Source organism: Phaethon aethereus, assembly GCF_964289735.1.
Source record: "Phaethon aethereus genome assembly, chromosome: 9".
NCBI lineage: Eukaryota > Metazoa > Chordata > Aves > Phaethontiformes > Phaethontidae > Phaethon > Phaethon aethereus.
The window spans coordinates 8,187,615-8,205,052 of NC_138585.1; positions in this window are offsets into that span (position 1 = coordinate 8,187,615).

The following is a 17,438-nucleotide window of genomic DNA, read 5'->3' on the forward strand; positions in this document are numbered from 1 at the left end:
TGTGTATCTCATAAAAGCATGATATACATATCATGCTTTTAGAAGAAGAAAAGTAGGAAGAAATAGTAAGAAAGGACATTTGATTCTCTGCACAATAATCAGTATAAACACTTTGGATATGACAGCTCATATTTAAGAGCTAATGTATGCCTTGTTTTTATAAAGAACCTTTAGTCTACATGCTGATTGAATATAAACTTGTAGATGAATACTATCAAGTTACTGATTTGAGCTGTAAATGAGATCCTCTGGATGCTGCCCAATTTTTCACCATCTATCCAGTCAATAGTAAATGATGTTATATGAGTCAAGTGGTAATTAAGAATGGACATGTTCATTTTTCCTTACTTAAAATTTGCTTTAACGTTGTGGGATTTATGGTTGATCCAGTTGTTACTGGATTTACATTCTCCTTAGGAGGGCCTATAAGGAAGGAGTTAATAACAGAGTGGGGAACATAAATTTATTTTTTATTTACAAATAAGCAAAACAAAGTAAGAAAGCATTGTCCTATTCCTTAAACTGTTTTGGACATCTTCTTGAAGTATTACTATTTTGAATTTAGAACTGCATTATAGGATTTTATGTAGTACTTCCTGCCCTGTGCCTTGCAAATCATTCCTAAGACCAGTTATTCCTAAGTATACTCCAAAAAGGACCTCTTCAGGAGAGAGCTACACCTCACTTTTTTTTTTTAACTATACTTGTTAGTATTTTAGAAACTGTTTGCTCAAATAGAAGGGCATCTATCAAATATAACTTCAAAAAGAGCTTAAAGGATTTTTCTTCCTGCTTCATTAAAACTGCAGTCTGCAACCATGTAGAAAATGTCACTTGAAGTGTAAAAGCAGAAAATACTGTCTTGAACTGTGCAGGATGCATTGGGCAGGTTCTCAAAGCCAGTTAACAAGGGTTATCTCCTCCTTAAAGCTTGGATAATCTGACTGAGGAGGTTTAGATTTGATTTTTTTTCTTCCCCTCTGACTTTAATTTGCAGTGTTCATAGAGTGCATTCATGTTCTTCTAAATGACACAGTAGTCTTGGGCTATATTCTTTTGTGCCTTTGATAGTTGCTAGTAAAACAGGTACTGGTTTTGGTAATGGGTCTGCTGGGCTAATCCCTGAAGTGATCGGTGGGAGATAGAATGTGGGTGCCTCTGGGAAAGGCTGAAGATGTGGAACGTACAAAGTGAGGAGGTGTTCATAGAGGCAAGGAAAAGGGAAATGTTTCTAGCTGTTTCTGTTGCTAAAGGAGGGAGAATCTGTGATAGATGATCTTAGAACCAGTTGCTTAGAGGACACCAAAAATTGTGTCTTACCTGAGTAGCCTAAGTAGCTGTGAGTGGCCGGGAAGGGTGGCCATGGCACCACAGACTCCTTGTTCTTTGCTATACAAAAGAGGGTAGTTGGCAATGTTAGAACTGGCAGCAGTCATTGATCTATCAGAGAACAGCAAATAATGTATTACCATAAGTATCTATTGAAAGGCAGTATTTATACAATTGACACGTTTGTTCGAAGTCTGCAAACTGCAGTTGGATAGAAAACATTGTACTGAGGGCATATCATCAGGGATTAAAAATCTTAAATCTCTAGCTGCCTTGCTTAACAGAAGGGCATGTTAATGTAATTTAAGATTTCATAAAAATCACTAGATCTTATTTGCAGGGAGGACAAAGGAGATTTAAAATACAGTTTAAATCTGGTTTAAAGTATTGTAGACAAAAGAAAAAATATTTGCATTTTATTTTAGTTTTTCTGATAAAAGAGATTAATGTAATGAAGTTATGTCCATGCTGTGCACAGTAACTTGTTACCACCAAGTGTGGTAGCAGAATAATATTTTAAGGTAATATTTACATAGATGACCAAGAAACAGTAAAGGCCATCCTATGACGTGAGTCATAGTATGACTATGACAATGTTATGATGTAACCAGTGAGCACATGTGTAGTGACTGCCTAGGTCTGCATGGCGCAGAGCAGACAGAGGGACAAGAAGCAGCAAAGCTGAGGATACTGAGAGGCTTTGAAGGACATGGGGATACTGAGATGGGAACCTGGTGAAGACCAAGAGAAAAATGCGGAAGATGGATTCCTAGGTGTAAAACAGGGTATACTGTTAAAATACGGTATTGTGGGGGTTTCAGACACAAATCAACAGAAGTGAGGTTTCATGAGTTAAATAGAATTAAATTCTTGCATAAACACTGAGAAACAATGCTCCTATGTTTGAATATGAATGTATTCAACTAGCCTTTAAGTCTTGAAACTAAAACTGACTGATTTGTTGTCCAAGGGAGTGAAAAATAAAAACACAAAAATAGTAAAATCTTCAAGGGAAAAAAAAATAAATCGCTGCGTCAGTGATGCAATGAGTTATGACTAATAATGTAGTAAGGAAATTTGAACAAACTTCTTTCTTCGTCCATATTTTTAGCCTGACAGTGTTACTTTAGGGAGACTTTTCTAACAAGTCTGCAGAAAGCCTGCTGTGAGGAGAGGGTGAGCGCAGAGGAAAAGTTAGGGCCAGTGTATCCTTCTGTGTTACAGAAAGACAGATTTATGGTTTGGGGTCTGCCTTTATCGGGTTGATCTGTTTTGTAGATTGAGTATTAAAATGACTAGCTCTGGACAAATCCTTACCCTGCTGAGAACATTAAAATGTCACAGAGTTTAATATAGAGTAATTGGAGAGAACTCTACTTGAGAAGGAGATAAAGTGAAATTCCTAAAACAGATTTTAAGACTGCTGTGAACCCTTTTTGTCTGTCTTGAATAAGTGTGTTCCACTTTAATGAGATTATTCTGAGGCTCCCATCAGGTTTTATGCACAATTTTCTGCTGGTTTTCCAACAAAGACTTCATTCTGTTTTTCAATAGAATTTCCCTTCTATTGGGTTAACAGTAATGTCTTTATAGCTGATGTAGTCAAGTTAGCTGACAGACAAATTATTATAAACAATTATTGTCCTGATTTATATATTTCAATTATGTCAATATTTATTTTGTTGTTTGGTTGCCTATTCAAGTTTCTCCTTAGTAGCTCTCGCAATCCAGTTGCAAGAGCTTTTCCGTTCCCCATCCCAGTCGAGTTGCAGTTTTACATTTTAGAGGTATTATTTCCCTGCTGCATCCTGTCATTCTGTGTGAGGAAAAAGGAATTAGAAACTATTCAGGAGGAAGACAAACAGGAGAAGAGTGAAGGCAACCTATAGCCTAGCATCATTTGCATACCTCATAAAACTCAATTCAACCAAGTCCACTCCCTGTTGTTACGAAAAAAAAATAACGCACATCTTAATTTTGTACTTCAGCCATTGTTTCTCCCAAGAGAAAAGGGGTTATTGTAATTCCAGCTTAGTGGAAATATGTAAGGCTTTTACTCATCTTGTGCATAAAACTGATAACCCATGCAGTTGGGAGTGCTCATTTATTTCTTATTAATTCATTTCAAGTCAGCTGAGCATTCAGCATTTGTAAAGTGATTCTGGAAAATTATTTTGCATAAGTAATAGTAAACACTGGTCTTGCTTCCTGGCAGGGAATGAAAATGATTCATACAATTCCCAGTGGCCTAATGACAGAAACAGAAACTGGAGCCATGAATAGCTCATTGGCCGAAGTTTGGCAGCAGAAAAAGCCATGTTGATCAGCTGTGCCTTCACGAGCAGGCATCTTTTGAATCAGTTGGAATTACTTATTGTGAGGTGTAGCGGGACACAGAGGGAAGGTTTGGCAGACAAATTTGAAGCAGGGGAGATGGAGAAAGAAGAAAAGCTCATACCTGGAAAACAAAATTAGCTGTAAACAGTGTTTTGCTTTCTCCTATTAATTTATCAAGATCTGTAACAATGCCAAGAAGTTTTACATTCTGTGAAGCACTCCAGCAAGCTTCCAAAGTACGCCTAAGATTTTACAGCCTATGCAAATTCAGTGCTGCTAGGTCTGCCAATTTCTTGGTATTTAAATAGAACCCCATTACTTCAAACAATTTCAATGTTAGCCATTACACAGGAAATTCTTCCTCTTTCTCTTGTTTATTTTTAAGTAAATCCAGTTTCAACTTAATTGTAATTTGGGTTTTTATCTTCAAAAATCAGCAAGACAATGAAAGCACGCTATAAAAACATAAATAACAGTGGTAATCAGATACCAAAAATAAAATACATGAAAGAAAATCTCATGAACTGACACAATTTTCTCATTTTTCTTTTTGTTTCACAACAGCTAGATTGTCAAATGACTCATCTGCTTTGATTTGAAATAAGATGTGTGTCTGTAGAGTCACTTATTTGTATCATTGCCTTTTGTCAATGTAAATTAGGGAGGCTTTCAAAAAGCTGTACAATGTAGAACAGTTTACAGTTGCTATTATATTGTTGGGATACTTTGTTTTCTTCACAGCCAATGTTATTGTTTAAGTATTTGTTTGTGCTATGATCCAAAGACCATTGCAGAGAAAGCTTCTCTTTCCATTGATTGCAGAAAACTTTGTATCAGCCTTTCAGAAAGCTTTGACTCATTCTGCTAACTTCAGACCCAGAATAGGGCTCTCTCAGCCCTTCTCTGTATCCTGTTTGTCGTGTCTACAGAATGCTCGTAATCCAGATCTTAAAGAAAATATATGAATGCTTACATTTAAGCACTTGAGTAAGTGCACCCAAGTCAGTGCTCTCAATCAAGCTCAAACGAATCGGATACTTCCACATGAAGGAGGATTGCTACTGTGAGCCAGGTTGACAGGGGAGTGCTGTGGGTACAGAATGTATTTCCAACAACCTGAAGTGTATTCAGTTCCCTCTAATGCTCTGTTCAAACTAGTAAAATAGCAATGTGGAAAAATAATTTCTGTATAAGTTCTTGTATGATTTCAAAGGTTTCAGTGAAATTTTGGGTAATTGCAAGCGCATTTATCTAATGAGTGTTAATGAAATAAGAATGGAAACAAATAAACTGAGACCGCTATTGTTAAGATAAAAATATTGAATAGAATGGAGAATGGGAATAAACAGAGAATAAAAAAGAGCAAGGAGAAATTAAACTCTAATATAGAGGTTTTTAGACTGCCCTGCAACCCAGGTGGCTGTTTCATGTAACTCTGTAGTTCTTTTTACCAGTAATAATGAACAACTGTACTATAAAATATATGACTGTGCACATAACTGCTACGAAAGCTACAGGAAAGCCCATTAGTAATTATTATGAACATTAAAAAAAAAAAGCACTACTCTCGTGCTATCTGCACATGGTAGTCATCCTGGCTCAGTGAGCTCATTAGAAAAACAAAACGCTTTTGTTTGATCGTGATGTAAATGATACTCTACAGGGACTTCAGCAAGTGTTCCCTAAACCGCAGCCAGTGTGTGAAGCCCATGTTCTTCTCATGGGGTGGGGGAAAAATAAAAAATCACAGCACTCTACATACCCCACTAGTGCCCTCCAGTTTGTCACTTTTTAGTATCACAGTGTGTGGAAATGACTACTAAATGCAAATACGAGATAACACAATAGTGTTGTGTTATGATTTATTGGGAAGACAATTATGTTTAGCTGGGTCAATTAATAAGTAAACCCTTCCATTGGTTTTCCTCATCATTGCCAAACAAATGTGGAGGCTTTCAATTTTCTTACCTCAAAGGATTGTTTTGTTGCTCCCGAAGGAGTTCTTTGCAGCTTTTTCGGATGCCTGAGGATCCCATCCTTAATGTTTTTTGTTTTTTTCTGAGCTGCTCTGTAAGACTACTTACTAGTTTATAACCAATAGAAATTGAACATGCTACAAATAACCAAACTAAATATTTGAGACTACAAAGAGATCAGTAACATTCAAAGCAAGTTTGGGCAAGTTATCAGGATTAAACCAGTATGGTTTCATGCAAAATTGCTTAGAAAATCATAATTTATCAAAGTTAAACAGAAGGAGGTGCTGAGAAGCATTGCCACGGATAGCCATTCTGCATAAAGTATTATTTGTTGATTGCAATAAAGGTGTGGATCAGATAGAAATATATGAATTATATTTGCTAAATCTGGAAAGACACCAAACAGGCAGGGAGTACAGTTTGCTGTGTTGGTGCAAGGAGAATGGACAGTGGCTTGTTTAGGTCCCTTCTGATTGTGTGATTACACTTTGAGGAGGAAAGGTCTGGATGCAATTTTAGGTCATGTCCTACAGTGAGCTTTGTACTGAATAGTTTCTGTGTAAAAATGAATTCAAACCCAACAATGAACCATGGTTACCAAATATAAAGCACAGTATCTTCTCTCTTTTGTGAACTAAAGCTGCTCAGGTGAGCAAGAAAGGTGTGTTGCTTCCTCTTAAGGGAATATGGAAAATCTGGGTGATTTTTATTGATTGCCGAGACTGCAAGATGTTATAGCTAGCAGCTGGCTAGAGACCACAAATGAGGTCAGGAATATTTATTTAAAATTGTGGGTCATTCAGTGCATCTTTAAAATAACAGCTACTTTCCAGATCTTGTCTGTATTACAGCACAGAACTTTTGGTTTTTAAAAAGCAGTGTTGAACTGCATGAACCATACCATATATTCTAGTAAAGAAAACTTTAAATATTTTCATTGTGAAGCAAACTTGAGTCTCATTCAGTTTGTTGAACGTATTTAATCACAACAGCATAGAAATACCTTTAAGGATAAATATCAAGAGATCAAACATTGTTGTAACATAAACAGTGTCAGTACCCCACTAAGGAAATCTTTTTCTCTTTCTTTGTTGGTGTCTCTAAATTCATCCTCGGGAGCATTTTGTGAGGAGCAAGCAATACAAAAAACAAGTCTGAGTTGCTTATGCAAAATATAGCCAGCAAAACCTGTCTGAGATTCCAGCAGTATAATCATACCTTTTGCAACCACATTACTCAAAAACTAAATTTATTATTTCTTTGGTTTTGGTTGTGTGTTTGTTCAGGTTTTTTTGTGTTTGTTTAAGAAAGCACCGTCATGTAGATCAAATTTCAGCTTTGCTGCTTTTTTTTTTATCTCCATCCTCAAGAGTTCAGTGGAAATTAACTGTCCTCCTCTTCATTTGAACAGCTTTGGAGTTTTATTTGCTTTTGTAACATCCTTTTTATAAATATTATTTTGTTTATTAAATTGTTAAGCTAAATAACCAAATAAGACAAAGAGAGGCAGCTGAAGAATTGCAAACACAGAATAATTAGGAGATCAATAAACAGTTGAGTAATGCTGAGATGACTTTGAAGTGCCCTTCCAGAATAAAAAAGCCCAAAGCTGTGTAGGACATACAAATCTTAAATGATAGTTACTGTGCCAAGAGAATTTGAGTAGGTTGGTAATGTTGATTTAGCTGTCTTAATTGTGTTGAGCTCTGCAAGTCATAGAATAAAAGAGCAGTGGTGAGAACAAAAGCACACACAGTAAAGAAATAATCATGGAAAAAAATACATGAAAGAAACAGTCGAAGCGAAATAATAAAATCAAGTAAGGAGGTAAGGACTGAACACAATAAACTAACATTATGGCAACATTCAACAAAAACTCTCTCCATAATTCCAGGTAAAACATAATTCCATTCTGAAGCATAGTATTTTAACTGCCTGTGTCATGGGTAATGAAGCTAAAAGCCAGGACTCTTGCAGAACTATGTGAGAAATGATGACTTTAGCCTCTTCAGTACAAATTTCAATTATGAAGGTGTCCAGTTTTTTATTTATTGTATTGTATTTTGAGGTCAGTTAGGTACAGAAAAAAATTCTTGTGCTTTCATGTAATTTTCCTGTAACATTTAATATTTCCCCAAGACTGACAGCAATATTTTTTTATTTTATTCAAATTTTAATTTTTCAAGTGACTCAGTCTTACATATGCAGAACAGACTTTCACTCCACTTATCTTATTTAATATGTAATGTTCCAACAGGTCCTAATTTATGAGAAGTAACAATTTATGGGAGAAGAGAGTAGAATAATGCAAGATATGTGAAGATGTGATTCCATACAGCAATGTTCATGTCTCTTCTTGTTATTTTTTTAGTGTTATTTGAATGTATAACTGTTCAGATACTACTGCTCAGACAGCTACCTTTGCCTTTACTCTAGACAGACTTATTTTATGAGTGAATTGCTATTCTGCTTTTTGACAGTTAAACAGTTGAGAAATAGAGATAAAAGGTATTTTTTTATGTCCAGCCTCCTCCAGTAAAGCCCATATAAACTTCTCTTTATCCATTATTGGAGCAGACTGTATCACCTGTGCCATCAGCAGTTTGTGTAGATGTGGCTTATATATTTTAGATCTTAGTTGGAGGAATCTGGGTGCAAAACTGCAGCAGCATAAGCTTCCCCGTGGGCTGTGCAAACCCAACAGGACACCTGTGCTGTGAAAGACTGTTGTCATATCACATCTTTTGGTGGGGAGGGAGAAAAATTGGGGAGGAAAGACACTTCAGTTTGGGGATATCAGCATGCATGTCAAATCAGCTCCGTCTTGAACTTTCAGGTAGAAATACAGCCTTCAGGAGTTAGCTTAATCTGCTAATGTTCATGGTGAGTCGCTAGGAGTCGGCAGTACTTCACTAGGTAAGCTCTATCAAAAATTGGCAACAAATTGTAAACAGAGAACAAGTTATTGAATTATGGGTTTATTCCAAATTGTTTTCCAGTGACAAATTTGAAGAAACCTCTCAGCAGGAAGAAAACAAGGGACTAGGAAGATGATGTCAGCTTAGGGGGAAAAAAAAAAATTAGTAAAGGTTCGCTTGTTTTTGCTTCTTGTCTTGGATAAATAATACCAGGCGACCATTACTGTGTTTCCAGCTTCACATTCCAGTAAAACAGCACATTTCTTTTCATTTCAGATGACATTTTATGTTAAGCCTATGACAGTTTAATTTCAGTTAACCACTGCTAATGATGGGAACATACAAAGAAAGCAGGCAGTCACGCAGTCATCGACTGTATATGTAAATGAAATAATCCATTGTGTTGGGTCATTGTGGAGGACGCTGATTATTAAAAATTTTAAAGAAGAGTTCTTCCCCCATCATTCTGAAAACCTTTCTGCCTGACTGACACTTATAAAGCATTTTGTCTGTAGTTATGCAAAACTACCTGAGGCTGTATTAAATTGAAATGGTAGAAGACTGAAATATTAAGTCATAATTTTGTTGTTGACTCAGTGTTCCAAATGTGTGTTCATTAACTGACTCTATTCTGAGGTTTCACTGTCTTTTTAATGTTCCTTTCATTTTGTTTCTTTTCAGATGTATCACTCTTGTCTAAACACATTGTAGTTACCTTCTTTTCAGAGGTCGATAGGATGTTCTCTATGGTGCTCGGTTAGCTAGAGAATTGGATATTCTAGAATGCAATGTACTCCTGAAAATTCTGTTGTGTTATAGGAATGATCCATTTTTACATCTTTTTAATTGCTATCTAACACTTTAATTGCTTTATCCAATATTCATCTTACGGAACTACCAGTAACAGTCCCCTCTACTTATGGGGTAGATCAGCAGTTTCTTCCTGAAATCCTATCACTGTGAGGTCATTTGTAACTTTTGAGAGACGTGTTGGTCACAAATGACTGCCAAGACCTGTAATGGTTTCATGTTGGTTGTTTTCTACCACCAAAAAATACATACAGATAATTTCCACAAATACCTAACATGGAATTGCTCCATGGAGTGATACTATATGTTGATTTTTTTTTTTTTTGCTGGTCCAAATTGTAAACATTATTCTATAAATACTCTAATTCGTTCTTAGGCAAAATATACTGTTTCTCAGTAGGTTAATGTAAGATTGTGACTTTCTGCTGAGAAACATTATTACTTATAGAAAAAGAAAGGAAAAGTCTCCATGTGCAAAATTAAGAAAAAGGAGGGTGGGTGAAGGAAAGGAACAAAGAAGATAAATAAATGGATATCTGAATACTCTCCACCTTTGCTAGCACTTTTTTTTCCTCCATTGAGTTGGACAGATTTGATTCAATGGGACTGTTTCTAGAAAAATTAAGAAGAGCAACAGAAGGGGGGCACTTCGAGGAAAAACTTGATTTTTCTGCAAAATAAAATACCATTCTTAAAACCATGAAAAAAATCACTTTCGCCACAAAGGAACCCCTTCTGTCACTCTTATTCATGCTTGGCATCCTGTGCTGAAATTAGTCCTGTGGAATCAGTTATTAAAATCTGTGTAAAAGCTCTCATTAACTTTGTATTGTGCCCTACAAATGGGTCTCTTAAATGTATAGGCTGTTTGGCAAATGCTTGGCATCTTAAAAATAATAGACTAGTCATTAAAAACATGCGATAATATTGTTATAACAATATGATTGTTGTAATGCAGATTATTTACTGGGCACTCTATACATACGAGAATTACATTTGTGTGGCATAATCAAAATCAATGAGAGTCTTTCCTTTGATTTCAATAGGCTTTGGATCAGGCTTTTTGAGAGGTACCATTAGCTGTCAGATGTGTTTTTGAGACTATATGTATCAATCTGATTAATTAGTAGCAATCTAAAATGTTTTCATGAAGGGTTTCTTCAAATTCAGGCTCACATAAAGAACTCTGCAGTATCTCATTGTTGTGGTTCCTCCTACAGCCCTTTTAAATTCCTGTTAATTCCCATTTGATAGTAAATTTAACCTCCCTACCAACATAATTGATTAAATAACAGGGATCATAATGAAATTCCAGTAGTGCTTTCTGCATGCAAAGCTGAAAAGGGAATAATTACTGTCAAAGAAACTTCTGGATTCATCTTTCTCAGATTCTACATCTTTCTTTATAAAGTAAGAGTTCTTTTAATCTTTTAAAATTCTCCAGTTCCACACAGTTCACAGTTTTATTTACTGTTTAAATAAAAATACTCTTTTATTATTTCCTTTTTACAGTGAGGTAGCAGATAGAGGTGACCCTCACAACAGTGTGTTCCTGTGCAAGCCTTTCCAAAGACACAGTTTGTACCCACAGCAGGACTTGCGTTTTCTTCTGGCAGAGCATTTAGTATGTTGGAGATCAACAATTGTGTTGTCCCAATGTTAGGGCTGAGAACAAGCATAGTTTAAGTTTACATAACGCTGACATTAGCGTATGCCAACATGAGCATTCATTGTGTCGGTATTACTTAAGAGGAGCTAGAGGTCTGCAGATGTAAATAGTTCTACAATCTTTTCATTCAATCAGTTATTTTCTTACAATCCCTGCTTTGAGATGTGATCTGAAAATTATCCAACAAGCAAAGCAAAAAATCCTTTTAGAAATAATTTTTGCAGAGTTTTGCTCTTAACTTATTTCTTATTAATTGGAGCAATGAATTCTGTAGCTTTCATCATCAGCCAATTTCAGCCTGCTAAGAAGCATGAAATTTTATCTTCATCAATAAGTTTTCCTTTAAAGAAGCTATATAAAAACTGATTACAATGAGGACTGTGTCTTTGCCATTATGAAAGATAGGTTTGTTTTCATGACAAAAAAAATTAACTAGATTTTTATTAACTGTTTTCTTAAATCCCTGAGGCTGGTCATATTTTCCCTTTACTTATATTTTAGTGAAGTAAAATCATACAGAAAATGAGCCTTTTATCTCTTAACTGCTGACTTAGGCTAATAATCTTTGATTGTAAAGTCTGTTCTTGAATATTGAAATATTTTTAACCTGTTAGGTACACTTAATATTATGCTTATATTTGCTTATTTCCATGAGGCTTTGACTGAACTATTTTTATATGAGTGTGCTGGTTTTGGCTGGGATGTAGTTAATTTTCTTCACAGTAGCTAGTATGGGGCTGTGTTTTGGATTTGTGCTGGAAACAGTGCTGATAACACAGGGATGCTTTCGTTACTGCTGAGCAGCGCTGACACACAGTCAAGGCCTTTTCTGCTCCTCACCCCACCCGCGAGCGGGCTGGGGGGCAAGGGAAGCTGGGAGGAGACACAGCCGGGACAGCTGACCCCAGCTGCCCAAAGGGATATTCCACACCATACGGCATCATGCTCAGCGTATAGAGCTGGGAGAAAAAGAAGGAAGGGGGGATGTTTGGAGTTACGGTGTTTGTCTTCCCACATAACCGTTATGTGTGATGGAGCCCTGCTTTCCTGGGGACGGCTGAACACCTGCCTGCCGATGGGAAGTGGTGAATGGATTCCTTGTTTTGCTTTGCTTGTGTGTGCGGTTTGTGCTTTACCTATTAAAGTGTCTTTATCTCAACCCGTGAGTTTTCTCCCCCCCACCCCACTGTGGGGGAGCGAGCGAGCGGCTGTGTGGTGCTTAGTTGCTGGCTGGAGTTAAATGACAGAGTGAAGGTGTCACAATAAAAGTTCTTGAAGGATCCATTTTTGTTCTAGTAATGGTGTTTCATCATGCTAAATTATGAAGGGTTTTGCAGAAATTTATTAAAAATATATACAAAAATATAAACATTAAATTTGCCTATGTACAATGAGTCTGAGCTCATTGTATTTCACATGTCTTCAAAGGAACCGAAGGCACTGAGGTGAACCATAAAATAAGATTAGGACCGGATTTTCCTAACCAAATGCTTTTGTGGAGAAAGTAAAATTTTGAAAGTAAAACATCTTTGAAGAAGGCCTTCACACAATTTTTCTACAATATAAATGTTACTTTTGATCTATAACAGGGCCTCGTTTTTTTCAAGTTCTCTGAAAGTATAGGAAAATCCTCCTATCATTTACTGTTACTTTTAGTGTTTACTCCCGGAAGTGTTTACCACACTGGGATTTCCCTCTTGATTCTCCTTCCCTATCCCCATCTAACTTTGGGAGTTACTTGGATTGTTTCTTAATCCCATCCACTGTCTTAATCTCCATCCCCTCTGAATACTTGTATGTAACAATGCTCTCAGAACAAGAAAATTACATAGAAACGATAGTAATTTAACTTAATCTTCAGCATCCTTGTCATGTCACCTCTGCAGGCTTGATGGCTCCAGGGTTCCCAAAAATCTTCACAGAAAAGGAATAAGAAAGAGACTGTGTCTACTTAGTTAGGTTTAGGGGACTTGGTGGCGTTGGGTTAATGGTTGGACTTGATGATCTTGAAGGTCTTTTCCAACCTAGTGATTCTGTTTCAGCAGGGAAGTTGCTTCTTTATAACATCAATACACACTTCCGTAGTCACACTGTAAAAGGGTATTGGAGTCATCGGGGAGGCAGAACGAGTTTTAGAAATGTATTTGCATCGGACTTCCTTTTACAGCTGTTCATAGCTGCCATCACCTCAGAGATACATGCCTTTGTAACTGCCTGCCATGTGAATATCAAAGATGCTTACTTTTGATAAGGTTGTTTAAAAAATAGCTTGTATAGTTCTGTTATTTTGTGCCTCATCCTTTCACCTTCTTTCATCATTCCTCCAGCTTATGGATAGATATCTGTATGCTTGGCAAATGCTCCAGGCCTTTTTTTTTGTGATTTTGAGCAGTTTTAAGTGTTGTGTGTACATTCTCCACCTTCTCAATGAATGCAGACTACAACGTGTCCTCACAAACCTTCAGTCTTCTCCTCCTTTCATAGTATCACAGGCAATAAATAGCTAGGGCCCACAGTCTATTTATGGAAAGAAGAAAAGCCTCTCAGTGGGATGTCAGTGTCAGTTTTCTATGGAGTTTTCAGAATGTCATTTTCTTGGCATAAATGTTACTGTAATTAAGTATTCTTCATGCAGCAAAATTGATTCTTCATTCTGCAGTTTATAAACTTAAGCATTTCTTTGTGAATCCACAGCTCATCTGCAAAGCACTGTGCCTGTTCCACTCAGCATGCTCCATTTTCATGTTACTAATAGAAGCTGCTTGTTTAAGAGAAAAAAAAGGCTATTGAAATACAATCAGACACTATGTGGGTTGTTGTTGTATTAATTCTATTCTAATTATGTTGTTGGCATCCAGATGAATTTTTAGATTCACATTGAATCTAAAAATAATGTTGATAGAAATAATTCTCTCCTAAGTTAAAAATTTATCTGAGAAACCGTATAAACTATTATGCCACATACCTATCTGAGACTAAATAAAAACGTATTTTAGCTTGTATGACTTTTAGTCATGCCAAATAAAGAAATGAAAATGAATACCCATTTACAAATTCTATTTAAACATACTACCTTGCTCCCTCCCCCAGGCATGTATACAACAAATGTAGGTTTAGTCCCATAAAACTTTGTTTATGTAGGTCTTCTATCTCTTGGATATGTTCATGTGGACAGATTAAAAGGATACTATGAGGGCATGAATCTGTATATTTTACTTCATCAGTAAAATCAATTAATCAGATTTGGCCTAGAACTTGCACTCATTTTGCTTGTTGTACCACTTGTACACATTTCTAAACAATTCTGTATCGCTGCAGTTTTTGACGTCATGTGATATGCCTGTTCTTCTGAGGTAAACAGTACCGGGCCAAGCCACTTCATGATAACTAGTGAAATAAAGTCGTCTTATAGGGATAGGAACAAAAAGATCATGTTTGCTGATTACTTGTAATAATTGGACTGGTTTTAAATTTTTGTAAGGGACTTGGAAAAGAGAAAGGAGAGTAGACGGTATTGGTGTATGTACGTGTTCCCATGTATTTTACACAGTTCTGTTTTCAGTGCATTTTAGTGTTAACAAGTAAAACATATATGCACATGCTGAGCTGTTATTTGAAATCTCAGATTTGGATTAGAAAGTAGAGTGTGATTTAAAGTGTTCTTACGTATAACTGGTGCACCGATCCTAGTTGGTTGAAATAATTTGACTCCCTTTCTTCCCTCCTCTTCCCCGGCCCTGCAAATAATACATTGAAAATAGTTTTAATTTTCACACCTGAAAGGGAAAAACAAGGGGAAACACATGGAGTTTTTTGTTTGTCTCATATTCGTTTGTTCATTTAATTACGGTTTTCTAGCTGACAATTGCCTTGGTACCTGAGTCCTAAAAATCTCATTAATGCAAACGGTGGGAAGAGAGGAACCATTTAAATGTTACCCTGTTCTCCAGCTGAGTCAGGTGAAAGGCTGTACTTATCAGCTGGCTGCCAGGGTTTTTAAATTGTTTCAATTGTTGTTGGTCCTGCTTGCTTTTCCTGCTAGGAAAAAATACTTTCTCCTGCTTGAGGTTTTTATGATATATGGGTACCCAATATTGATTAGTACCTTTCAAAGAATAAGTTTGCTGTCCTTTTTACTTTAGATGTAGCAGCTCACTGCATCATCCATCCAGCTGTATCCCTTGGACAGAGGAATACACATGTCTTCATAGAACAGCAAGGAAAAATTACAAGTAAAATATCCATGAATTTCTTGTTTGCTGTAGGATCTTGTGAATGGGAATCCCCAAAGGAATGTCTTTATCATTAATTTGGAGCTGTGTTGTTCATCTGCCATAAGAAAGACCAATGTTCTTGCCCTTTTAGTAGATGTAAAAGTAAGAGCAGTTTCAAGTTCTTTGTGCTGCTTCAGACTGAACCAGATGGGACCCTGCAACAACTATCAATTTGTTTGCTTACAGAAAGTCAGAATGCCAGGACGAAAGGAAAGAAAAATTAAGGAGGGGAAAGTATTCTTGTGACCTAATAAGACCCAAATGCAGAACAGCAAGCAGAGAAGACAGCAGGGGAAAATTCTACTCTCAGAGGGTAAGTTTGCAGTAAATGCAAACCATCCACCATTGTTTGGTCTTGCCTGCTTGCCAATCAGTCAGTAAAACTGGCTTCCAGTAAGGAATGATTATAGCTTTAGTTTCATGATTGCTCCTCTTTGCTGGAGAGTGTTCATTATGAGGAACATTACTATTCCGTTCTTTCTTTTAGCACTGTAGGATGCTACTTGATTTTTTTTAACTGTTGGGGAGGCAGAGGGAAATCTGAGAATTCATTCTAAGGAGTCTGTGATAGTTGTTCTTTTTAATTAAATACTTTCAAAATGCCTCGAAATCAACAAGATCCTTTTTCTCCAATCTCCCTAACTTTTCTAACGAACTATTAAAACTAATCTTGCTTCTAGGCTTGTGAAGCACTGTGGGTGGGAAAGCCAATTACATCAATATTTTATTTTTAAAAATAGCGTGGTTTTTTCCCCCTATCGAGACCTGTTACATTTCCAGCACCATTCAATACAATAGAGTACTGTTAAATATACCATTGGCATACAATCAACTACCATTTATTTTACTGTTGAGTGATTTGTTACAGTAGATAGAAACCATTCAATACCATTGACAAACAACAGACAGTCCTTAGCTCTGAATTACTGTTAGACTATTTTTGTAATGAACAGAGACTTAATTTCAGCTCTATTTTCTTGTGGGTGCCAGACAGAATTGTGCAGAGCAGAACAGCAGCTTTATTTATTAATCCTTGCAATGCAGTTTTGTATAATTACTGCTGACTTGTCAGATAATAGTCAACGACCTTCATCAGGGAAGGTGAAACAACTCTTCTCACCTGATTCCTCCTAGCCAAATATTTTTCAAGAAAAACACTGGATTGTCTAATTGATTACCTAGAAACATTACAAGCTAGTAGTGTTTTAGAGACTTTTAGGGTCCAGCTGTGTTTTAGATACTGAAATGTCCCTTTCTATCACAATATTCTGGCAAAAAACCAAAGGCATTGTGGAGTTTTTAGTCATGCCTGTGTTAGGACACTCAAGGGTCCACTCTGAACTGTTGATATTTTGCAAAAAATTTATTCTCACTAATGAATTTCTGAGATCAGACCAAGTGTTACAACTTATTCCATCTATGCTCTGTGAAACAAAAGGTATGGAGCACTCTGCAGGTAGATTGCCCTGGCATACCAACGCACATCTGGCACACAAGTGGTGGGTGCCTTTTTATTTGCTGACTAACAACCAGTGTTTACCTGAAATAGATGAGGAAAAAAAGCAGGCAATAATACAGTTGGAGAGCTCTCATCTATGTACTATAAGCTATACACTAGACTCTTGTATACTGCTAAACCTGTACAGGATAGCATAGATATCCACATACAGGATAGTGCCTTCTCTGCAATTGTTGTTCTCATCTCCAGACTCGGGAATATTCCATAACAACTCGAATTTACTAAAGTATCCTTCATGCCAATTCATGCAGAGATGCTCCCAGCAAGGTCTGGACATTCTTGCAGAATTGACTTTATCAATAAGTAGCAGTATACCTTTGCTTTAAAAGTCCTTAGGGAGTTTATAGAGTAAGTTTATGACACTACCGTTATCATTCAACCTCAGAGATAAGTGTTTATTTTGAGTTCATTCTTCTTGGGAAAACTATAGCCCTTCTCCTGTTAGGTTATGAGGAGAAGATCCAGATATTGTTGACAAAGACCAACTCTGAAGCTATGGAGCCATGACTACCGTACTTAAAACACCGACTACCTTATTTAAAACACCTAAAGAGAATAGCACATGGCTGGGTATAAGATTGCTTTCCTTAACAAAAAGAAAAG